The sequence below is a fragment of the Malaya genurostris genome, chromosome 2 (genome assembly GCF_030247185.1).
Source record: "Malaya genurostris strain Urasoe2022 chromosome 2, Malgen_1.1, whole genome shotgun sequence".
Classification (NCBI taxonomy): domain Eukaryota; kingdom Metazoa; phylum Arthropoda; class Insecta; order Diptera; family Culicidae; genus Malaya; species Malaya genurostris.
Window position 1 is genome coordinate 14,098,939 of NC_080571.1, and position 25,855 is coordinate 14,124,793.

The 25,855-nt window shown below is 39.0% G+C and overlaps 1 protein-coding gene across 5 annotated transcripts in view; it reads left to right on the forward strand.

Moving 5' to 3' along the window:
- The window catches only part of LOC131428309 (1-phosphatidylinositol 4,5-bisphosphate phosphodiesterase), a 165,752-nt gene that overhangs the window by 31,790 nt on the left and 108,107 nt on the right, over positions 1-25,855 (forward strand). The window contains exons 1-2 of one of the 5 annotated variants that reach the window (XM_058592163.1): positions 13,117-13,248; positions 13,331-13,538. The exons of 1 other annotated variant lie outside the window; for it this stretch is intronic. The gene's annotated coding sequence lies outside the window, so the exon portion shown is untranslated. Of the gene's footprint in view, positions 1-13,116; positions 13,539-25,855 lie in introns of those variants that run through there. 3 more of the 5 variants (XM_058592162.1, XM_058592161.1, XM_058592166.1) reach the window with 3 other exon arrangements.

Below are 25,855 nucleotides of genomic sequence, written 5' to 3' on the forward strand. Positions count from 1 at the left end.
ACAGTGCGAAATTTTGCAAAGCTTCATCGACGAGGACATTTAAGACACAGAAGCAGCTGGTAGGATGACAAAATACCAATACGATACAGACGCACGACTCAATGATTGACTGGTTACAGGGTGAAGCACATACTTCCTTCCCAAGTGACAAATTCTCTGGTGAACTTGCAATAGAAGATATTCGTATCTTTCATTGCAAATTGATAACCGAAAAGGAATCTGTCGCTTGGGTTACATGCTGGAGGATTTCCTCCTTCGTTACTAGTGTTCATTTGGGCACCATAGCCTAGTTCGTCTGGTATGGAAAGTGTGGATCGTTGTAATCACCCCCCTCGGCCAGAGCAGCCTATAAAGGGAAAAAAAAAGAAATTGCAGTTCTAGAATTGAAACTGGATTCTGAGTGTTATTGGTTCTAAATTTAGTTCTGGAACTCAGGGTCCTGTTCTTTATTCCAGACTTCTTCTATTCGGTTCTTTTTAGAACCATAATAATAATCCTAAAGAATTATGCGGAATTTACGTTACTGTACTCTATGCAATCGTTTTCAACTTTCAGAGCTTAGTTCCGGAATGTGGGTTTAGAATTCAGAGTCTGCGTACTGAACTGGATTCTGGAAAATGATTCCGGAACTGATTTCAGTTTCGAAATTGTAGTTCTAGAACTAAAATCCAACTGAGTTCTGAGTCTGTTCTAAGTTCTGAATTTAGTTCTTGAACTCAGATCCAGTTCCTAATTTCAGAATTCTTTAAATCGGTTCTTTTTAGAACCATAATAATCGAATTCGAAAGTAGAAAGAAATTGTGTCAGTTTTATTCGTATTCACGACATCCAGTTATGTCTCTGACATTACACACCCGTACTTTTTTTCAAGTTTTCTTACTGACAGATCCGGATAAGGAGTGTATCGAAAATAAGCTATCCACAAAGTTTTCTTTCAAATTATGATAAAAAACGATATTTTATTCAAACCAAGAATTGTACGAGGTTAATCTTGAGCATAAGAAAACCGAATGAAATTTAAGTTATTTCTTCATAAATGTTCGAACTTTTGATCGACGCTTGAGCCCAAATTGTTTTGAACTTCTGCATGTTCCCAGCTGCCTTACCAGTCTTCTTTAAGACCCTTTTCACGATTGCCCAGTAACGTTCAATGGGTCGAAGCTGAGGGAAATTTGGTGGATTGATATTTTTCTCAATGAAATTTATACCCTTTTCCGCAAGCCAATTGAGAGTGGTTTTGGCATAGTGAGCCGACGCTAAATCCGGCCAAAATAGTGGAGGTGTACTATGCTTCTTATATAAAGGCAGCAATCTCTTCTGGAGACATAAAGTATTGTGGACCTGGAAGGGTTTTTTGAGTCCTCCTTTTCATAAGTCTCATCGTCCTTCAAAACGCATGCATCCGGACACTTCAAAAGACGCGAATACAATTTCCGGGTCCTTGTTGCTGCTCGCTTCTTCTGTTCTACACTTTGTTTCGAGATTTTCTGCTTCTTTTAGGTCTTCAAGTGATTTCGCCTCTTGATACGCTGGATCATTCCGACCTTATAATGATGGTTTTAACACTGGCATGATGAATTCCAAACCGCTTGGCCAATTTTCGCATAGTAATACCCTTCTCACTTAGCCAGGTGTCCAGAACGTTAATTTTCACTTCCTTTTCAATACGCGACATTTTGAAAACGTAGAATTTCAACCGCGTACATGCGTATAAAACAGATGTATGTGTCATCTGTTTATACGCATGTACGCCAGACACAGTTGCTTGAAGTATTTCCATGCGTATTTAGGGATAAGACGCATTTTATAGTTTCAACAGATGTTGAACTCTGTAAGGATTAGATCAAAAACACTTGTCGGAATTTTTTTCTTCACGTTTCGCCTTCAGTGTTGAAAGCAGTTCAAAATGAACTGCCATCTTTGCTTAGCAATTCAATTTGAACTGCTATAAGCATTGATGAACCGAAGGCGACACGCGAAGAAAATTAAAATAAATATGTTCTTTTCGCACAAACCGGTTACTTTGTATTAAAAAATCCTCTAAATGTTCACTTGTCGGAACTTCATTGAAAATACTATGAAATTTATCGACGGTTTTTATAAAAACAAATCAAAATTGATGAATAGTATGGATAAATTAGAACCAATTTCATATACACTAATTCGCACCCTCTCATTCTGCTACTATCGTAGAAGCCGATAGCATTCAGTCGTCGCCGTTCTATTGACCAAGAGTTAATATTTGTGAACTATCATCATTTATTTCATCATCATCATCATGATCTGTTCCCAGGTGTGTCACTACAAACTTCAACTGATGCGTTTGAGCCTAACACTCTGCATCACATCGTTTAATGCATGTGGTTTACCAATTAATCTACTTGAACAAAACTTGGAGGCTCGTTGTGAGAACGCAAACAAATTTAGCTGTCTGACCTACTTTAAATGCGAAAAGATCAAATGAAAATTTCGCAGCCAGAAGAAATTCATTTATCGAATAGATAGGCATCCGTTCATTGCTCGTAAAATCAAACCAACAGAAGAAGACAAACAACAAACGAAATTAATCACTTTACGGTGGTACAACTTTTTTTTGAAGCTTGCCATTGGCACACGCGTTAGTGGCACACGATCCGTGTAAAAACTTATGCTCTACCTGCTAACCGAACGTCGGTATCGAACTGTGCTTGTACATTTTATGGAGAACCTGCACAGAGAACTGAGCGAAATCAGTGGGAAACTAGCCCGGCTGCCTGCAGGACCTTTTGTGATAATTACACTTTAAAAGCTAAATTTAGTATAGCGTAATTTTACCACCATCAGCACGAGCTGCTACCAGCTGCTACCGAGCGGCAAGGGATGGGAGCAATTTTGCTTCTACTTTTTTTGTATCCTATGACGTCCCATGAAAAAGTTAGCAGGAATATCCTATCACGTCGTAATTGCTTCTGTCTTGATGTTTCACTTCTCTGAACTTTATCGGAATTTAGGACTTCCGAAGGGTATAGTGGAAACGTCCGCGTCATAGAAGAGCTATCATCGCTATTAAATTTGGCATAAGATGTGAGAATGCCGTTAATGATGTGTACCGGTTTTCGATCAAAGTTGTAAAGTGTCGGAAAAAGCTTACTATTTTGCTGAAAGAGTAAAAGAGTCTAGCGGTAGTTGAAAACTTAACGTCAAGCTCGATGAACAAACCATGAACTCATGAAGTATCGGAATCTTTCCCCCTATTCGAGCTATCTTGATCGAGCGCATCCCAATCGTTATCATCAATCAACTCACTACCAGAACCCTGGCTTCCTGATGGAAGTGGAAAATCAAATGCCTCAGAAGCGAACTGAACTGAACGGCTGTTTGCCAGGAGGACAAGATGATTGAGTGGATTGACTGCCACGTGGCGTGGATTTAGGCGAAAGGAAACGCCATATTTGTAAGCAACGTTGTATTTTTGAAATCCCCCCCCCCTACTGTGCTAGAAGGTGCGTCTTACTGCTAATAGATGGGCAGGGTTGAACACAGGGATACGAGACAAATATCGCCAGCTTCGGTTCCTCCCGCCTTCCATCCCGAAGTACAGTGCTAGCATGTTTTGTCATAACATTTTCCAATGCTGGATCCGCCTAGCCATTATGTTTGCCTCATGTCAGTCAAAACGGGAGCATCAACCTTAATGCCACTGCTGCCGAACCTATTAGCGAACATCTCGAAATCTTTGCTCCCAAACATGGCAGCTCATATTCGGTTTATATACGTTTCTTGCCATCGAATAAATGGAACCACCCCAGCTTTCATCCCTACACTGTCAGCTTCCGATGTAGGCCATATCCTGAGACCAACTTCCGTCGTTTATCTGCGCAAGTTTCATGCTTCCTCCATATCAGATGATTTAAAAAAAAACGATGCCAAGGTTGACTATGCGTCCACGTCGTTACTTCGTCAGGTGTACGGTTCAGTGCCATGGTAAGACCCTTTCGGGCAAAAAACTCGTTTGCATTCTGTGCAAGTGACGGAATGTAAGAGTATAAGTAGTGCAGAAGACGAAAAAAAAAGAATGGAAAAACATCCACCTTCACATACTTGCCTTTAGCAGCTAGCAGGAGCCTGCCATTATCTTTGGACGGGAACAGGAAATGGGGATAGATGCACAGACTCCTTGCGGGTGGTGCATCCGGTGAACCGCTGTAACACACTGTTCAAACCGTACGAGAAGAGAGAGACTATTGCATTATGAATAGGAAATCACCTCCGACATCCAAACGTTTAGTGTAGGTGACATGTTAAGTGAAACGCAATGAAATGAGTTTTCAATTAGGTCATATCAATGATGGTTGTGGCATATGTCATCCGGTGCCTTTTATCAGCAGTGCGTTGCGATGCGTCGGAACGGTGGTCTTACCGGAATGCTTATTGATTCCATCATGTTTCCTGTCAATTAGTTTATAATAGTAGCCTAGAGGAAAATATTCTCGAATCGATACCGTTCTAACTCAAAGTGAACGTTTTCAACAGCACGTTTGTCGTTGACAGCGAAGGATGCAAGATTAGTTACAAAGAAAATGTTGACACCTCATTTACTTAACAGAAGGCTGATGACTCACCAGAGCCGAACATAGAAACCTATGATTGGTATAACATCTTGGACTCGTTCTAAGCAAACGATGCGACTACTGCAACATAAATTTATTACATACATACATACATACATATGATTACATAAACAATCCTATTTTATTGTGGGTAATTTATCTGGCTCTGCCTTCCACTTTCGGAATACAACGATTCCATAAAAAAATGACGATTTCTTTATAATAAATTTCTGATTTGGCTCATATTTACCATAAGATTGATTTTGTGGCCATAAAGACATTTTGCATAATCAATACACCATTTTGATCGTAGCATGACATTTGAGAAGCGAATGAGTAGAAATTTCAGGAAAATTTTCCAAATTATATGTCTCATAAACGATTGGTCCGACTGTATAGGTATCGTCGGCAATGTTCTAGATTATTATCGAGACAAATCGACACTCGCACTGAAAACTTTGAGCACTCTTTCCACTAACAGTTTACGTCATTTTTACATATCGGTTTAGAAATTTATATATGGATATATCGTAACACATGCGAAAAACATCTAAACAATTTGCAAGCAGTTTCAACAAGACTGTCCCTTTTAGCTTTTTAATGGATTGTTTTGCTTTGACACTTCTCATGAGTTTTTGACTAATAAACTTGTTAATAAAACCAATTTCATTTTTGTTTTTTTTTTTGTGCTGTCCTTCAGTAATGATGGTGATAGATAAATAGAAACAATTCTGATTTTAATAACAAAATTAGTTGTCAATGAGAATTTCGTGTTGGATTTAAATATTGCTGGTTTGTGTCCAAAATATTCACCAACTAAACACATTCTCTAAAAATAAGAGTTTTTTTCAGCAAAGTAAATTCTCAATTTTAACTAATTTTATAGTTATTTTGAAATTTTGTTGTTAAAATCAACTAATTCAAAAACAGTAATACGAATTAGGCGCAGAGCTAATTTCGGTCGTTCCGTGCACACATACATGCATACATATACACACATACACCCAGACATGTGCTCATTTCGTCAAGCTGAGTCGAATGGTATATGGCATTCGGCTCTCCGGGCCTTGGTTCAAAAGTCGCCTTTCACAGTGATTGCACAGTTTTTCCTTGTTTTCCAGGAGATTGAGTCTTTCCTAAATAATCAAATAACCACATTTTTATACTGAAGCTTGAACTTACTTCTTCACACATTTTAGTTTTTTATAAGGACCGTTTTCATTATAATACTTCCGATGGCTCGAGTAGACGAAAAGCGAGTAACAACTTGCGGGTCGGCTAAATTGCTTCTGCAATTCCAAAAACTTCAGTTTTTTTCGAACCCAGTTTGCTTTCTTGTAGGTTCCAGAAGTTTTCTAAGTTGATTTTGTCCATTATGACCACAGGGCTTTGGCTCTTGGTTCTTGGCACAAAATTCTGGGACGAAAGTGACATTTTTGGTAGTATACCATTCTACCGTTGATTTCGAGTAGTGGCAAGATGCAAGATCTGGCCAGAAGACAACAGGATCCTTGTGGCTTCGAATCATGGGTAGAAGTCGTTTTTGTAAACATTCCTTGATGTATATTTCGCTGTTCATTGAAGCAGTGGTGATGAAGGGTTTCGAAATCTTACCGCAACTACAAATTGCTTGCCAGACCATAGTTTTCATACCAAATTTTTCGACTTCGATCGTTGTCTCGGACTGGTTTAACACTTGCCCTTCCCGAACCGTATAATATTGTGGTCCCGGCAAGGATTTGTAACCGAGTTTCACGTAGGTTTCGTCGTCCATGATTATGCAGTTCTAATTTCCAGCAAGAATCGTATTGTACAGCTTTCGAACCCTCGGCCTGATCGATGCTTCTTGTTTCGGACTACGTTTTGGTTGTTTCTGCTTCTTATAGGTTCGAAGATTCAAACGATCTTTAGCACAAAGACCATTTGACTTCGAAATGCCCACTTTTTGGCCACATCCCGAACTGAAACCTTTTTCTTTTGCTCGAATGCCTTCAGTATACGTTGTATTGCGAAATGGCAGCGGTTTTTGGTTGCGTCCATACTTCATGGGACAGTCTTTATTGACCTTTCGGAGGGTTTTATACTGGTGTCTCGGACTAAAACTAGTTACTAAATTCAGGGTTGTTACGAAAAATTTCGAAATCAAAACGCGCGAGATCCGCGCGAAGTCGACTACTAAAACGCGTGAAATCCGCGCAAAGTTGTAAACTAAAACGCGCGATATTCGAGCGAAGCATTTACACCATAAAAATACAGTTGTTATGTTCCGCAGAACTTAAAAATCCACTTGAATATAATCTAAAACTCTGCATAAGTTTTTTTAAAAGAAGTTAACGAGATTTCATTTTTTTTTGTTTCAAGATCTTTTTGCTCGTCTAACTTTTCCTTCTCGGTAAGAAGAATTTTAAGGTAGACCACATCAAAATGATCTGATTTAATCTTTATAATTTCTTAGATTTTTCTATTTGGAGCTAGGAAAAACCCACTGGAGTTGGTTTCCGTCAAACTTGCTCTCCAGTAGGCATAAAACCCCTTCATCTTTTGCATCAACATATTACAATTATCCAAATTATACATTTCCTTAATCTAGTGCTTCTATAAAAAAGAAATCTAATGAGACAATAACATGTGGAACGATTTTTCGAAAACATTACGTGATAAATGAAAGCCGAAATAACTGAAACATTTGTTAAATATGCGATACATGCTAATAATGGACTCGTTCTATCTAAAATTAGTTCTAGCATAGGAAATCCGAAGAAAAAATAGGATCGAGGATTATGACGTCAAATGTCTTATTGTAACAATAGCTCGGAGCAATCGATTCGCGACTGAAGTAGGTCTGCCACAAAACTAGCCTTACAAACATCGCGAAGGACAGAATCGAGACCAATCAGTTTTCAGCGGTCATGGTAACTCGGTAAGTTTAAAGGATATTTTAATGGAAGACGTCGAAGAGCGAATCGGACAAATTTGCCATGAATCGCTTCAATGCTTTGGATATCGTTTTGGTAATAAGGTGACCAGATGACAGCAGCATATTCGAGAGTTGAGCTAACTAAAGCGCAATATAGAGCCTTCAAGCAATGTACATCAAAGAATTTTTTATTAACGCGGAAAATAAATCCTAATAGCTTCGAGGCCTCGAAGATAGTAAATTCTATGTGCTCCGTAAAATTTAACTTGGAATCCAGAAGAACACCCAGGTCCTTAACAGAGGATGCGCGTTCGAGAGCAGTTTGTGGGATATTATAGTCGAACTTGAATACAGAATTTTTGCGACTAAAAGAGATGACGAAGCATTTAGTGGCATTCAAAACCAGGGGCGGTCCGTTTGGCATAAGGTCTTTTGGCATAATACCATTTGGTATAACGCTGTTTGGCATAATGGTCATTAAGCATAATGCCATTTGTCATAATAATAATTACACACTTAAAACCATTTCTTGAGCTCGGCATAATAAAATGCCGAAACTGATCAGCAACACGTAAATTTGCTGATTGCTCAGTAATCAATACGCATGTTTCTGAACTTCGTTAAATGCGTTCACTGATATTTCGGTAAAATGCTTCACTTTGCCGAAATTTGGCATAATTGCTTGCTGAATTTATCAGTAAACAACAGATATGCCGACATCAGCAGAGACGTTTGCCGAGATTTCGGAATATGCGCTAGCTGTTGCCGAGATTCAGCACGACAGCTGTCATTTATTGCCGCGTTACATTTTCGCTTCGCATTGTGCGATTATTTTTTGATGAAATTCTCGAGTGAAAAAATGGATAATCGTCGAAGAAGCGTGGAACCACTTACAAGTAAAAATATTGAATAAATATAGTGATATGTTTCGCTTTATCAGAGCACTCGCGATTATAAGGGAAAAACACCCAACACGGGGCTCAAAGCGTCCTCGAGACAAAACTTTGGAGGATATGCGAAAAAATAACCCAATGCATGGAATAATTCAATAGATCAAAGTAAGTTTATTTTTTGAACAATACCGTATATGCATAATTAAATATTGAACATTTTTGTAAGGCAAAAATCAATATATATTTTTATTTTCATATTTCCAGCTCGACTCAAGGTGGTCGCATCTGGAAACGCCGCTTTTTTATGCTACATGTTTTCAGGTAAAGGCTTTAAACACAACTGGCAACAAATTTGTAAGCCTCCTTTAAGTGTTATTAAAATGAATTTTTGATCCTGAATGGCGTGTTTATAATGTTGAGAAATTACAAACAAAATTAATTGACTAGATTTTTAATTACTGATGATTCGGTAATTTATTTTTTCATTTTTCGTTTTATTGGATTGCCGAATATTCAGTGAACGTTTCACTGAGCAAACAGTAAATCTTGTGCTGACAATTTCGGCAATATTTGACGTTTGTCAAATTTGAGGGTGCCGAGACGCTCAGTAATTTTATTTTTGCCGAGATGATTGCTGATTACTCGGCTGTGCGAATCTCGGCATTTTTTTGCCGAGACTCAGCTAAAAAATTTAAGTGTGTAGATTTGCAATATTTTAATCTAATGTAAATTTTCGTTTGTGTTTCGATCGAGTGATGTTGTGCTAAGAAAACTCGAACGAAATATATGAATTTTATATTCGGCCAAATATTTCGAGAATATTAAGTGAAATAGCATCATTATTTTTTATTTTTAAAATTCAGTATAAAATAGTACACTATCATTTCATATAAGCAACTCACTTAGTGCTAGCACAATATTCTGTTCGTCATAGATGATTCAGGTCGAGGTGCGCCGGCGACCCGCCGTCGGAATCACCTCTGTTTAGTTGCGGGCGTTTGCCCGGATTACCCAAAGCTAAGTGCTATCCCTCAGTTAAGTCCGAACGAGCGGCAGCGAGCCGCATTAGACTTTTCAAAATTGCAGTAAATTAGAACAATTTCTATTAAACAGCTTGTTCATCTGTTATGCCAAATGTCTGTTATGCCAAATGACCATTATGCCAAATAACCATCATGCCAAATAACCATTATGTAAAACGGCGTTATGCCAGACGGTATTATGCCAAACGACTTTAAGCCAAATGCGGTAATCCCTTAAAACCCATGTTGTAGATGTTACACCAATTAGTTAAATTATCCAACTGTTTTTATAGGAACTCTGAGTCACTAGAACAATTGATAGAAAAATTTGGATCGTTGCGATACAATAAATATATAAACGATCCAAGGTGACTTCCTCGAGGAATTTCAGAGGTAACAGCAAATGGTTTTTTACTATGCTTTTTTGCGCGGATTTTCAAAGTTACGCGTTTTTTGAGCGGATTTCCGAAGTAACGCGGTTTTCTTACTTTGTCTTAGAAATGCATGAAACGTCGAGATCTGGTGTTATCTCGACACTTAGAAAATTTTCGATGTAAAAGAAAATTTCTGATTACACCAGATCTCGACTTTTCATGCATTTTTAAGAAAATTGGCTTAAAAAAATGTTCGATTTCGGAAATCTCAAATTTTTTCTAAGTTCCTAAATCGGTTTTGACAAAAAAAGTTTCTTTGAAATTACAACAGATCTGGACGTTTCATGCATTCCTAAGACATTTGGCATCACACAAAAAAATCTTCCATTCTGAGGTTTTTCTCACGCGGATCTACATAGTTACGCGGTACGTATCCCCCGCGTAAAAAGAGATCTCAGTATATAACAGATCGGTTGAAAAGTTCGTATCGTTTCTATGAGAGGGCGCCCCCAAAAATAAATCCATACCATTTTCAGTTAGTACCAACCTTCAAAAGATACGTGTATAAATTTGACAGCTGTCTGATTATTAGTTTGTGAGATATTGCATTTTGAGTGAAGCTACTTTTGTTATTGTGAAAAAAATGGAAAAAAGGAATTTCGTGTGTTTGATGAAAAAAAGTGCCGCCGATACCAAAAAATGGTTTGATGAGTGTTATCCAGACTCTGCACCGGGCGAAGCAACAATTCGTAAGTGGTTTGCAAAATTTCGTACTGGTCATATGAGCACCCAAGACGATGAACGCAGTGGACGTCCAAAAGAGGCTGTTACCGATGAAAACGTGAAAAAATCCACAAAATGATTTTCAATGACCGTAAAGTGAAGTTGATCGAGATAGCTGACACCCTAAAGATATCAAAGGAACGTGTTGGACATATTATTCACCAATATTTGGATATGAGAAAGCTTTGTGCAAAATGGGTGCCGCGTGAGCTCACAATCGATCAAAAACAACAACGAATTGATGATTGAAAACCATGCTGAAATTGAACGAATTGGGCTTCGAATTGCTCCCTCATCCACCGTATTCTCCAGATTTGGCCCCCAGTGACTTTTTTCTGTTCTCAGACCTCAAGAAAATGCTCGCTGATAAAAAAAAATTAAGAAGCAATGAAGAGGTAACCGCTGAAACTGAGGCCTATTTTGAGGCAAAGGACAAATCGTACTACAAAAATGGTATCGAAAAGTTGGAAGATCGCTATAATCGCTGTATCGCCTCTGATGGCAATTATGTTGAATAATACAAACGAATTTTGGCAAAAAAATGTGTGTTTCTATTAAACGATACGAACTTTTCAGCCGAACTGATACATGGCTCTGACAAAACGAGCAAAATCCTTTCATCTAACAATATAATTCTAGAATTGATCAGGTCTGGCTAGTTGATGACCAACAAATTTAATTCGGATCTTAGTTCCCGGTTCCGAAAGCACCGGATATAATATTGGAAAAACTCTCAAATGGAACTCACTTCCATTTTCCAGAAATGGATTAACCAATTTTCACAAGCTTAGAATCAAATGAAAGGTCCTGGTTTCATAGGTTACCATTTTATCTTCCGATTCCGGGATTACAGGGTAAAGTGTGTTTAAAATTCCGATGAATATTCCTCAGTCCATAACTGTTTCGTTTTTTTAGGTTATGGTATCTGCCGGCCAAACGAATCGACCTCGGTTGTTTATGGTCCTAGTTTCCGGTTCCGGAAGTTCTGGAATTAGTGACCAAAAATATTGAAATGGAACTCACTTCACATTCTCATAGATAGTTGAACCGATTTTCACAAACTTAGCCTCAAATGAATGGTCTTTGCTGTTTTTGAATTTCATTCGGAAAAAACTTCCGGTTCTGAAATTACAGAGTAAAGTATGTTAAAAGTTTCAAATCGTCATATAGAGTAACGATGCAAAACCGTTGTATTTCTTAGGTTATGTTCAGGAATCAGAACTAATAGGCTCAAGTGGCACGTTGCAGTCTGTACAGTACTTTGTAAGTAGTATTCAGAAGTGTTACGCCTCGATAATTTTCACAAATAAGTGTTTGTAAATAGGGCATATGAGAATGATTCCGGACAGTCCAAAGTCTCTTTCCGATTACGTGGACTTTTTTTACGTTTATTCAAGATTCCGTCCTTCCCAGCAAACTTTCCGTTCACAAGCTATCGTACGTTTTTCTTATTACGCCTATATTTAATCTTCAATTCACCGGATTTCATCTCTTTCCTTTTCCTAACTGTAATTATGAAATGACTTCGCATCGGTTCACGAAAAATGGAACAAACATCGACGCAATCGCAAAGTCTTGTATAATCGTACCAGCAATAAAACCAACTCAGAATTCCACAGGGAAATTAACCATTGATATATTCAATTTAGTTGAATTGTCGCTACACGCATAGACCCGGACGCGGGACTAACTACGATGGATATCACTTTTCCAAATGAACTGCTGACAATTGACTAATTTATCGAGATTACACTTTCTGCTTAAATTACTTGGGTGTGTTTTTTATTTTTTTGCCGACCTATATTTGGCCATGTCTGTTTTGAGGAAGTAAAAACATACTGTTTGGTTGTTTTTTATCCCATTGCCTCCAAATTATTTACGCTCATTAAGCATTACTAGGTTATTTTCGGCTAAAAATAACCGTCAAAGCTTTGCATTTTTAGACTTCCGTTCTGTTTTTCATGTGTCCATAGATTCCAACACAGTGCGCAAATAAAAGCCTAGACTTCACCCCTTGACAATCCAATCCAAATCCACCACGTGAAACACGTTGTTCGAATCGCAAGGCAATTATACAATCCAACAAACAACCGCTTAAGGCTGTGACATGTGGGTGTCAGATGACTTAAAGTTGAACTTTTCGCTGGTCAACCCGAGAGCCGGCCATGTGAGAGGGAAACCTTTCAACACAGCTGGAAAAAGTCACAAAACACATGGAGGAAACAGTGCACAGGATTTTAAAGCTGCAGCTACCTCACATTGAAAAGCATTCGCGTAGGACTATGATGAAGCCTTATGTTAACGGATCGGTAGTCGGTAAAAAAGACCGGCAAGATGTGCCACCTACGATCTACCATGCGGTTCCATGATTTCCCTAATGCCGAACATTCACCGGTCGAGGTCGAAAAGGCAAATTCGAATTCCGGGGAAAAACGACGCTTCAGAAACAAAACTAGCCCAAAACAACTAACGTAATGTTCGTTACGTCGCTCCAGGCTGTCGGAAAAAGGTGGAGCGGAAAAACAGTGGGGTGAATTTTATTGACAAAAGTAAGTGACAGTCCCTCATTCCGTGGCAGACCGTGGCCTACCGTGGACGCCCTTTGCAGAGTAGTCCTTCGTTTGTCGTATTTGTGGTGGTGTCGCGAAAAGAAAAAGGGACCAAAGCAGTGTGCGTATTATTGTTACTCTTATTATTATTATTATTATTATTATTATCGTTATTACTGCTACTGTTTATTCGGCAATCGAAGACCCAGGAGAAACCCCTTGGGCTTTTCTTCAGCAATTTACGGTATCCGGTGTGTGCGGTGAAAAAACTTTGCGTGATTTTGAGTACTTCCCGAGCCGTCGGAAATACCGTCGTCCATCGATTGGATTGTGTCGGCTCTGTAAGACGTCAGCGGAGATCATAAATTCCGAGCTGGATTACGACCGGTGTCATTCGTGGTAAAGCCAAAGGTAAATGTAATTGTGTTCCAATGTCACAACTCTAATTCACATAACTAGAGTTTCATAGTTGACCGAACACCGAGCTTGATGAAAATTTATTAGCCAACCGAGACATGAATCGATCATTAGTTTCATTTATTGGTCCTTTGTGAACTTTGTCCTGTCGAACGGCTGCCGGGAGGTGGTGCTGCTGCCTCTGCCCGACGGGACCGATTGCCATCGTAATGTGCTAGGAAAGTTTGCATAATAATGTTACATAGTCTATTCTAAGCAAAACTTGAGCTAGATGACCGTTCTCTTGGGGAATCTCAACGTTTGCTCTCGGTACAATAGAATGGATAATTATATTTAGACTGTGGTTCTACGGTGATTTTCTAGATATCAACGAGCAAACTATAGTGGAACTTTGAACCAAAGAGCATCGTAATTTAAAGTGAAAACTGAATCCACTGGTGTGAAGTTCGAACTGATTTTTGGATATCTATTTGAGTGAGGTGTTCGATTTCAAATGCAGTATCAAGAGTAAAAAAATGGATGAAAGGTATCCTGTCCCTTTAATTTTGGGCTGTGAACGTAGAATTAATCTCTATGATAGCTTAAACGGAAATCTCTGTAATTATTTACTGTATCTAGTTCAAGATAAATGTTACCTTAGCTACGAGGTAGATTGTACAATGTCTCATATGTAGTGTTTGAGAACAGAATATGATGGAAACTGAGATCATATCAGTTCGCTTTCGTATATTGTACAATACAATCATTAGTCATCTTAAAGACTGTCCCAGAAAGTATTGACGCAACCAAAAACCGCTGCCATTTCGCAATGATTCAGAATCTGTCAATTTTTATGGCTGCGCCCTGTTGTTTACACTCTTCTCTAACCACTTGTGCAGTTGTTTTTTCGTTTCCATTAGTTTGTTTCGAAATGTGTGGACTTTCAGCAGAACAACGTAGAAAAATTGTGTACAAATGGTGCACAGAACGCGGACTGTCACTGAGAAAGATAGCTAAAATGGAAGGAGTAAGTGAAAAGGCCGTGCGAAATGCAATCAGGAAGTTCGGTGAGGATAACACCTTTGAGGATAAACCAAGGATCCTGTTGTCTTCTGGCTGGATCTTGCTTCTTGCCACTACTCGAAATCAACAGTAGAATGGTATACTACCAAAAATGTCACTTTCGTCCCAAACGACATTAATCCACCAAATTGCCCACAACTTCGACCAATTGAGGAATTTTGGGCATTAACGAAGGCACATCTTAGGAAACATATCTCGGCAGCCGAAATCATTCAACAGTTCGAAAAAGATTGGAAAAAAGTGTCAAAACTTGTCGCCAAGAAGTCTGTACGGAATTTAATGAGGAACGTTCGCAAGAAGGTGCGCCAGCTAGTCTACAATGGCTAAGTAGCAAATGTTGAGAATAATATTCTGTTGTTGTTGTCTAATATTATCAGTATATCGAATAAAATTTGAATATCTAACACTTGTGAATTATTTACAGCGAAATCAAAGTGCGTCCATACTTTCTGGGACAGTCTTTAAGCCCAGAAGACAAGACAGTATTTGGACAACCAAACCATATGGACTATCTGGCAAAAGTCATCAGTGGTTTCGGGATCAAATTCAATCATTCATTGCATCTAGAACTTTTATTTTAGACCTACGGTGAATAAAATTGAAGTTTCATTTAAACAGTGAGTGCATCTAGCTGTGCACATGAAGGCGCAATTCCATTAAACAAACCTATTTGCTCGATGTTTATACAGTTCCAGCATTAGCACAATGCTGTACGATTTGCTTCAGTATATGACGTTCCTTGTAACGCTACTGAGATATATGGTCAAAAATATATTACCCAATACAGATAGATTATCTGTTTTTTTTTATAAATGATATTTTTATTCAGGTCTATTTGCGTACAAGCTTTACGTGGCCGATTGAGCTGAGTTTTTAGCTAAAAAATTTTTTGCATTGGATCTCGTTGTCACCCTTTTTCTAGGGGGAGAGGAGCTTCCATTTCCCTCCTGCGAGGATTGAGTGGCAGTTTGTTCGTGGTTCGTCTCGTCATCCACTGTCGTCGTATTGCTGTTGATTTCGTTGCTAGTTGCTGTAGATGTGCCTTGTTGTACATTGTTTGCAGTTGTTGGTTGGTTGGAGGGTAAGTTGTTAACTGCAGCTGGTGTACTTTGTTCTATAGGAGTTACGTTGGATGGTTTTGTTGAAGGGGATACTTCACTGTTGTTGGTGGCTGTCACAGATGTACTGGGGTTGCTTGGGGTTGGTGTGAAGGAAGCACCGTTGTCCTTTGGTGTAGTTGTCTCCTTGTCCAGTTTATCACATGGTTTACGGTAGTGAACAGCTTTTTGGCAATATTGACATGTGGCCATCTGATTGTCATAGGTAACAAGTGATTTGCACGGGATTCTTGTATCCTGGCCGAAAGTCACATAAGAAGGTATAGCCTTCTTCAAGCGCATGCCTAGTTCATCTGAAGATTATCTGCTTGATAGATCTCTAGTACACGGGAAATACTCGGATCCTACATAGAAAAATGAGTCATGATTTTTCAAAAAGATAGTAATTTCATGTTATGATCATGAACTATATGGACTCGGATCATGAACTATATAGACTTATTTCGACTTCAGACGTATTTCTGCATCTTTGCAGCATACGTTCGAGCGTTATGTCTTAGAATCTGAAAAGATATTAAAAAACCTGTTTTAATCCACCTAGTGGTGTAATGATGCCTTTCTCATATCAATCATACTATCATATATAATACTGTGGTATTCTTCAAAATAATTTTCTTCGATTCCTAAAAAGAATAACCGAAATCGGTTTGTTTGACCGTCTACTGATATAAACTATTAATTGGAAAAGATTTGAGGTCGATTTAGAATTTTTTTAAGGTTTTTCCTCATTTTCAGTGATGGTATACAATTTTTAACACACTTTACCCTATATTTTCGGATCCGGAAGTCGGATCCGCATGAAATTCAGGAATTACGCATGGGACCACAGGACCTTTCATTTGAACCTAAATTTGTGAAAATCGGTCGCGCCATCTATGAGGAAGGTTAGAACACATTTTTTCATTTTTTTTGCACATTTTACCCCATAACTCCCGAACCGGAAGTCGGATCCAAATAATATTCAGGAATTTTTTATGGGACCTCAAGACCTTTCATTTGAATCTAAGTTTGTGAAAATCGGTTCAGCAATCTCTGAGAAAAGTTAAAACGTTAAAAACGTTACATACACACATATGCACATATACACACAGACATTTTGCGTACTCGACGAACTGAGTCGAATGGTATATAACACTCGGCCCTTTGGGACTCGGTTCAAAAGTCGGTTTTCACAGTGTTTGCATAACCTTTCTATACGAGAAAGGCAAAAACTAAAATGTAATTTTATGATTAATGCACGTAATTTGCGTGTGATTCCTTGAATTTTGGAATTTTTTAACTTTATCTAATGTTTTAAATATTTTCAAATAACAAATAAAAAGAATAGCACAAAATCAATTTCGTCAAAATAATAATTTAAATAAAATAATCTGAATCATTTTTATTTATAATATGTTTCTTATCGAAATCTTGCTAATACCTACCTGGATACCTGGATGGCTACAGCGTGCCTTCACGCCAGTGCCGGGCGTATTGTAGAGCTCCATCTTCGTCGATCTTGGGCGATGTTTCTCCAGTTCGTCCGAACGTTTAGGGATCCCATGTCCTCTTCCACTGCATACAACCAGCGCGTTCGTGGCCTTCCACGAAGTCGCCGACCTCTACCTGGTTCTGTACTGAATACTATTTTCGCAAGTCTTTCTTCCGGCGTTCGCTCTAAGTGACCAGCCCACTGAAGTCTGCCGCATTTAATTTAATATTTAATATTCGCTTCTCTATATACTTGATACAACTCGTGATTCATGCGTCTGCGCCACACACCATTTTCTTGTTTCCCACCGAGTATTGTCCGCAGCACTTTGCGCTCGAAAACTCCGAAAGCGTTCCGGTCTATCTCTCGTAACGTCCACGCTTCGTGTCCGTATAGAGCCACCGGAAGGAGCAGTGTCCATAAAAAGTCCATAAAAGGCCCTATTCGCAGCAAGACGTCTTTTCACTTCACGGGAAACATCATTGTCACATGTCACAAGTGTTCCAAGGTAAACGAATTCTTCGACAGCTTCAAATATATCCCCATCAATCACTACCTCAGCACCAACACCATTAGACCTACCTCTGTCTTTACCCCCCATCATGTACTTCGTGTTGGTAGAGTTAATGGTCAAGCCTATCTTTACCGTATCCTTCTTCAGAGGAACAAAAGCCTCCTCCACTGCTCTACGATCGATGCCGATGATATCAATATCGTCCGCAAAGCCAAGAAGCATATGCGACCGTGTGATGATAGTGCCATTCCTCTGCACGCCACAGTAAATTTGACAGCGCATCATCCTGCTTTAATCCATCTAAGGTCACAATCCGTATCCGTACACTTGATTTCGAGCCGTCCAGCGTTGCACGTATCAGCCTAATTAGTTTCTCCGGAAAACCATGTTCGAGCATTATCTGCCACAGTTCATTTCTTTTTACTGAGTCGTACGCTGCCTTGAAATCAATAAACAGATGGTGAGTCTGCAAGTTGTACTCCCGGAACTTATCTAGGATCGTCCGCAGGCTAAACATCTGATCCGTCGTTGATCGGCCCTCGCGAAACCAGCTTGGTATTCACCGACAAAGGACTCCTCAAGCGGTCTCAGTCTGTTAAACAGGATGCGCGACAGTAATTCTTCATTCTTCATCCTCCCATATTCTTATGAGGATATGGTGAATCGATTGGTGCAGCTGCTCACTTCCGTGTTTGAGAAGTTCGACCGGGATCTCATCCTTCCCCCCTCAATTGGTCGAAGTTGTGGGCAATTTGGTGGATTCATGTCTTTTGGGACGAAAGTGACATTTTTGGTAGTATACCATTCTACCGTTGATTTCGAGTAGTGGCAAAAAGCAAGATCTGGCCAGAAGACAACAGGATCCTTGTGGCTTCGAATCATGGGTAGAAGTCGTTTTTGTAAACGAATTTTTTTTGTTATGAAGTGTTTCGAAATCTTACCGCAGCTACAAATTGCTTGCCAGACCATAGCTTTCTAACCAAATTTTTCGACTTCAATCGATGTCTCGGCCTGGTTTAATACTTGCCCTTCTCGCACCGTATAATATTGTGGTCCCGACAAGGATTTGTAATCGAGTTTCACGTAGGTTTCGTCGTCCATGATTATGCAGTTCAAATTTCCAGCAAGCTTTCGAACCCTCGGCCGAATTGATGCAGCACAAAAAAATTGACAGATTCTGAACCATTGCGAAATGGCAGCGGTTTTTGGTTGCGTCCATACTTTCTGGAACAGTCTTTACATCTATTCTGCTTCTTGATACGCCTACATCTTCACCGTTCAACAAATCTTTGTAGTGCTCATTCCACCTAGCTGCCACCATTGTCTTGTCTGTCCGCAAATTTCCCTCGCGGTCGTTGCACATGGCGGGCACTGGTGCAGTCTTGTGCCGCGCGCCATTGACAGTTGCATAAAACCTCCGCATATCGTTCTGATCCATTTCTGTTGCATAATACAGCTACATTAATATACTTCTTTTGAATTTAAGTTAGTGAAAAACGATTCAATCATATTTGAGAAAATGAAGTGAGCTACATTTTAGAGTAACAGAGGTATTTGGCCCACTTTGTAAAATATCTATCAAATATTGTTCGAAAAACCCTTTCGCAATAGGTGATTTAATGTGATTAGCTTCAAATTGATGCAACATGGGTTACCTAACATCGATTAAATCCATAAAGTTTGTTAGGTGGGCCAAAATATATGAAGTGGTCAAAATACCTGTTACTCTATTACATTTTATTACTATTGTTGGTACTTCCGCAACCAAAAGCTGGATATCGGCATAGTGACATTCGGTTCATTCAACCATACACTAATATGACCTACAAATTTATTTACGATTCTCTATGAAGATTTGAAAAAAAATGTACCGGTAGTCGGACTTGAATAAAATTCAGCAGATCTTTTATGGGATTATCAAATTATCAGACTCTCATGGTCGGCAAACTAGAAAAATTAACTAGCAAATATAAAGAGGTAGCTTATGAAATCAAAAATTCTTGAAACTGACATTTTTACACCTCCGGAAGCAGAGGTTTAAGCCGAATGAAAATTGGAATATTCTTACGGTATCTTAGGACCTTTCATTTGAATCTAAGTTTGTCAGATTCGGTTCAGTCATTTTCGAAAAAAGTGAATGATATTATTTTCACATATTTGATGCATATCACTCTGTAATTCCGGAGCCGGAAGTCGGATCCAAATAAAATTCAGGAACTTTGTATGGAACCATTGGACGTTTCAATTGAATATAAGTTTGTGAAATTCGGTAATGCCTTCTCCGAGCAAAATGAGTGAAATTATTTTCACAGTTTCGGTGCATATCACCCTGTAATTCTGTAATCAGAAATCGGATTAAAATGAAAGTCCGTAACTTTGTATGGGTAAGTAAGGATCTTCATTTGAATATCAATTTTTTAAATTCGGTTCAGCCATCTCCGAGAAAAGTGAGTGACGAATCTTTTCACATTTTTAATGCACAATTTTCACATTTTCGGTGCATATCACCCTGTAATTCCGGAACCGGAAGTTGGATCCAAATGAAATTGTGGAACTTTGTTCGAGATCATAAGACCTTTAATTTGAATCTGAGTTTGTGAAAATCGGTTCAACCATCTCCGAGAAAAAAAAGTGAGTAATGAGCTGAATTGGCGAGTGTTTGTGCATTAAATTACTTTTTCTTGTTGTTCCCAATGCCATAGCTTCTGATATTCTTGGAATTTTAATCATCGGATACTACCGATAGGGTAACAGAGGTATTTTGGCCTACTTTTGGATTGATTTTATTTTAGCCCACTTTGTAAAAATATCCACCAAATGTTGTGATATCTTTGAAAACCCCTTCCGCAATAGGCAATTTAATGTGATTAGCTTCAAACTGATGCAACATGGGGTACTTAACATCGATAAAATCCGATTGAATCGATGAAGCTTGTTAGGTGGACCAAAATATATAGATTCCCAAAATACCTCTGTTACCCTATATGTATCGAAATACAGAAATAATTGATTCAAATAAAGCTGGTTTGGTCTTATACAGTTTGTCCTTTGCATTCCTGATGAATGCCAAACGGACAAATAGAGCTTTTTGGAGCAGTGAATGTTACCGGTAATGATTTTTTTTGATCGAATCATTCATTCATATAGTCTGCGTTGCACAAGAATAGAAGCGTTATTTTCATAGCAGAGTTGGAAATATTTCAGCTTATTTTTCTTTGTGAAGTCACATGCTCTGTACATGCGAAGCGCTTTTAGGTTGTCTTTCTGTGCATCGCATTCTGTGGCAGCTAAACTTCTCAGAAACACGAAAATATGATTCCGAAAATTTTTGGTTTTATCGCAGGCGCAAAACCTGTGAAAAAATGCCAAAAAGCTGGAAACCGCTGCTTAGTACAATCCAGATGTGAAAAATCCTTTCTCATCCACCTAGTGGTGTAATGATGCCTTTCTCACATTACTTATATTTTCAAAAACATCATTAGAAGATTCTGTCAAGTTTCTTTTTTTGAAACTTGAATACAATCAAAAACTTTCTTCGATATAAACTACCATCACCTTTTCAATTTGTAAACAGTTATGTCATGTTAATAAAGATTTAAATGTGGCAACCCTGCACGCTATACAAAATTGAACAAAGCACGCTGTGTGCTAGGCGGGGGCGTTTTTTTCTTCTTCCGTACCAGCACGTACCGATTTTGCATCATTTTGTATGACAGTTTGAAAGTTTTGATACTTATTGCCCTATAATTTCGGAACCGAAAGTCGGATCTAGATGGAATTGCACAGTATCTTTTAAGACATGATTTGCGAAAATCGGTTTAGCGGAAACCGGACACTAATAGTCCCAAAGTAGATTTATATATCCACCAACTAACAAGGTCTGTCAATTAGATGAACTTACCAGTAAATTTTATAAAAAATGCGCCATTTCGCCATCGCTTGTGAAAAAATCCTCATGAAATTGAATTTTTTTACTAATCTCACTGTAATACCGAAACCGGAAATCAGATATGGATCAACTTTTCGAGGACTTTTTGAAGAATCTCAAGACATTTCATTCGCATCTTAGTTTGTAACAATCGGTTCAGAAATTTTCGAGAAAATTGAATGAGCATTTCCTCATAGATTTGCATATATTGCCTCGTAATTCCGGAACCGGAAATCGGATAAAGATAGAATTCATTCGTTTGAATCTAATTTTGTGAAAATCGGTTGAGCCATCTCTGAGAAAAGTGAGTGACATTAATTTTCATTTTTTTAATGCATGTCACCCTGTAGTTCCGGAACCGGAAGTCGGGTCAGGATAAAATTCAATAGCGATCTATGGGAATCAGGAATCAGAACAAATTGGCTCAAATGGCACGTTCCCCTTGATATTTGGAGATTTGTGCCTTGCCATCAATTTGTTTTTAGCATCGTTTTCCGGATATATAGGAGGGAAGGATTGAAAGGAAATGGTAAGGGTTGGACTAGGAGGATGGGAAAAATTGACGACACAAAAACACATAAAAGCAGAAGTAAATTCTGTACCCCTAAGGGATGCTGAACAATTTGCTGAGGATCACATTTAGTGGAAGCAGAAGGAAATTCTGAACCTCTACGAGGTCCCGAACAGTCTGCTGTTAATAAAACCTCCAACCCCCGAGAGGATTTAGAGATCTTACAAAAGCGACACCATTCTGCACTTCCGGAAGAATGCAGAACGACTCGCAGTATGTACGAGCAGAAGTAAATTCGGTACCCCCCAAAGGATGCCAAACAATCTGCTAAACCCTATTTAAGGTGAATACAGAAGGGATTCATTCACTCCAGGAAGAACGATGAACCCTTCTGACTATAGCTCCTTACCACATTGGGTGAGAAACGAGAGAATATCCTTCAATTTTAGCTTCGCATACACAGACACAACCATGTATGGAGAACCAAAAACCCGTATACGTAGCTGCGTCAATGCGGGACAGTTACATATCAGATGATATGAAGTACCATAATCGCATTTACACAAATCACACGAATAATACTCAGCACGTTGAATAGTAGCCATGTGATAATTGAGTTTGCAATGTCCAGTCAGAGCTCTGACCAAAATACTTCAATGATACTTGGAGAAATGATGTAGACACTTTGACATTTTCAGATTTAAATCTGGTAGAAATGCTTTTGTCTGAGCGCAAGTTTGCAAGCTGCGCCAGTAGCTGGCATGTTTGGAGGCAGCCCAAGAACGTATCTTGTGCTTTATCCAACTAGTTGAAAGTGGTAAAGCTGGTTCAGGACCAACGAAATCATTCGTTGCACCAGCTCTAGCCAACTCATCAGCCCATTCATTTCCAGTAATACCAGAATGGCCGGGTACCCATAAGAAGTAAACAGCATTTGAAATGCTGAGGTCTTCAATTTGAGTTCGACATGCGATCACTAGATTCGACCGTGAGTCATTCGAACTGAGTGCTTTTAAGGCTGCCTGACTGTCGGAACAAAAATAAATTCGTTTACCACAGATCCTCTGCTGAAGTGCCGATTGTACTCCACACAGAATTGCGTAGATTTCTGCTTGGAACACAGTACAGTATCTACCAAGTGAATGAGACTGCTCCAGCCTCATTTCACGACAGTAGACACCAGCACCAGCACGACCATTCAACAGAGAACCGTCCGTAAAACAAACTATGTGTTCATCAAGTTGTCGTTCCAGACAACCAGACAACCATTCCTAACGAAGAGGATAGCTCACATTGAATGTTTTAAAAGGAAAACTGCATGTGAGAGTTAGGTCACTAGGAGCGAGTAAATACTCATCCCACGTAACCATTTGAGACCACAAGCGAGTATGGCTGGTAGCATAATCTAATGGGTTACTGTTCCAAAGCCCTGTAACCTTAAGACGGCATGTAATGGTTTAATGCACAGTAGCGCCTCTACAGCAGCAGTAGAAGTTGTCGTGAATGCTCCTGTCATCGCCATTAGGACCATCCTTTGGAGATGATTTAGCTTTGACTGAACTGTCGTGACTTCTCCTTTCTGCCACCATACAAGACATCCATATGCTAAAATTGGTCTAACAATAGTTGTGTAGATCCAATGAATATATCTGGGTTTGAGTCCCCATGATTTTCCAAAAGCTCGTCTGCATTGGCCGAAAGCCATGCAAGCTCTTTCAATCCTGAAGTCAATGTGAGCAGACCAATTCAGTTTTGAGTCAAGAATAACCCCGACGTATTTAACTTGATCGACCACAGTAACCTCTGAACCGAAGAACCGTAACGGACGAGCTCCTGTGATTATCCTACGATGAGTGAAAAGCACCATTGATGTTTTGCCCGGATTTACAGATATTCCAACCTGACAACACCATTGTTCAACAGATCGCAGGGCTTGCTGCATTGAGCCATCTCTGAGAAAAGTGAGTGACATTTATTTTCATTTTTTTAATGCATGTCACCCTGTAGTTCCGGAACCGGAAGTCGGGTCGGGATAAAATTCAATAGCGATCTATGGGACCATAAGACCTTTTATTTGAATCTGAGATTGTGAAAATCGGTTAAGCCATCTCCGAGGAAAGTGAGTGACGAATCTTTTCACATTTTTAATGCACAATTTTCACATTTTTGGTGCATATCACCCTGTAATTCCGGAACCGGAAGTTGGATCCAAATGAAATTGTGGAACTTTGTATGAGATCATAAGACCATTAATTTGAATCTAAGTTTGTGAAAATCGGTTTAGCCATCTCCGAGAAAAGCGAATGACATTCTTTCACAATTTTGGTGCATATCACCATGTAGTCCCGGAGCCGGAAGTGGGCTCCAAATGAAATTCAGGAAGAGGCTTTTCACTTGAATCTAAGCTTGTGAAAATTGGTTAAGCCATCTCCGAGAAAAGTGAGTGACCTTTTTTTTTCACATTTTTAATGCATTATTTCATTATTTTTTGTGCATATCACCGTGTAGTTCCGGAACCGGAAGTTGGATCCAAATAGAATTATGGAACTTTGTATGGGATTAGAAGACCTTTCATTCATTCTTAAGCTCGTTTGAAATCTACTATTGGACTATTGGTCGAAGATCAAATGGCTGTCACATCCGGTTCTGGAGATATAGTGATATAAGTGACGTAACCGACAAATCCCAGTGTTTTACAATACAACAAAACTTCTTGGAAATGAAAGAATCAATTTCGGTTATTTGATAAGCTCACAATACTTCTGACCAGTGTTGGTGATTGCCGAAAATTTGACAGAAGCCGCTCGATATTTATCAATATTGTATACAAAATTTTCAATCCGGTAGAAGAACTCGAGTCTCTCAATGCATGAACCGTGTCTCTCACGGTTTTTCTACATTTCTTCGCTCCACGGCCCTTAAAAAAATTTACAGTTTGATAATGATCGGCGCTGTGTGGAATTTACCAAGAAACAATCGCAAGTTGACAATTATCGCAGAAAATCGAATCGATGATTCGACTTGATGATTCTCATACTAGGTTGCAATATTTCAAAACCCTTGTGTGGAGCTTATAGACACAACTTATAGAAAGATTATATGCACATAGTTAGAATAAGCGGCAATAGGAAAATGATTCTATCGCAATTATCCACTTCCCATACAGAATAAGATCGCGAAACGAGAATAAGCGACCATTTGTTGCTTCAGAGAGAATCCCCACAGAAGCGAGCTAACCTTTGATTCTCAGAAAGGTCATCGAGAGAAATTCGATCTCGCACTGGTGTCCATTTTATGTTAAATGCCGGCTTTTTTGCTGCGATGATATCCGTCTCTCTTTGATGGCACTGATTGAATCGTGTGAAGAGTTGTTAGTGAGCGTTCTTTGATAGGATAAAAGCCATATTTGCTATTGACCGAGGATAGAATCTTACAAATGTTTTAATGGTACTATTTAAATGGAAAGAGAAAGCCATTATCGCACCACTAGGTGGATGAGAAAGGTTTTTTGCCTTTCTCATATAGAAAGACTATACAATCACTGTGAAAACCGACTTTTGAACCGAGGCCCGGAGGGCAGAGTGTCATATACCATTCGACTCAGTTCGTCGAGATCGCAAAATGTCTGTGTGTGTATGTGTGTATGTGACAAATAATGTCACTCGATTTTCTCAGAGATGGCTGAACCGATTTTTACAATCTCAGAT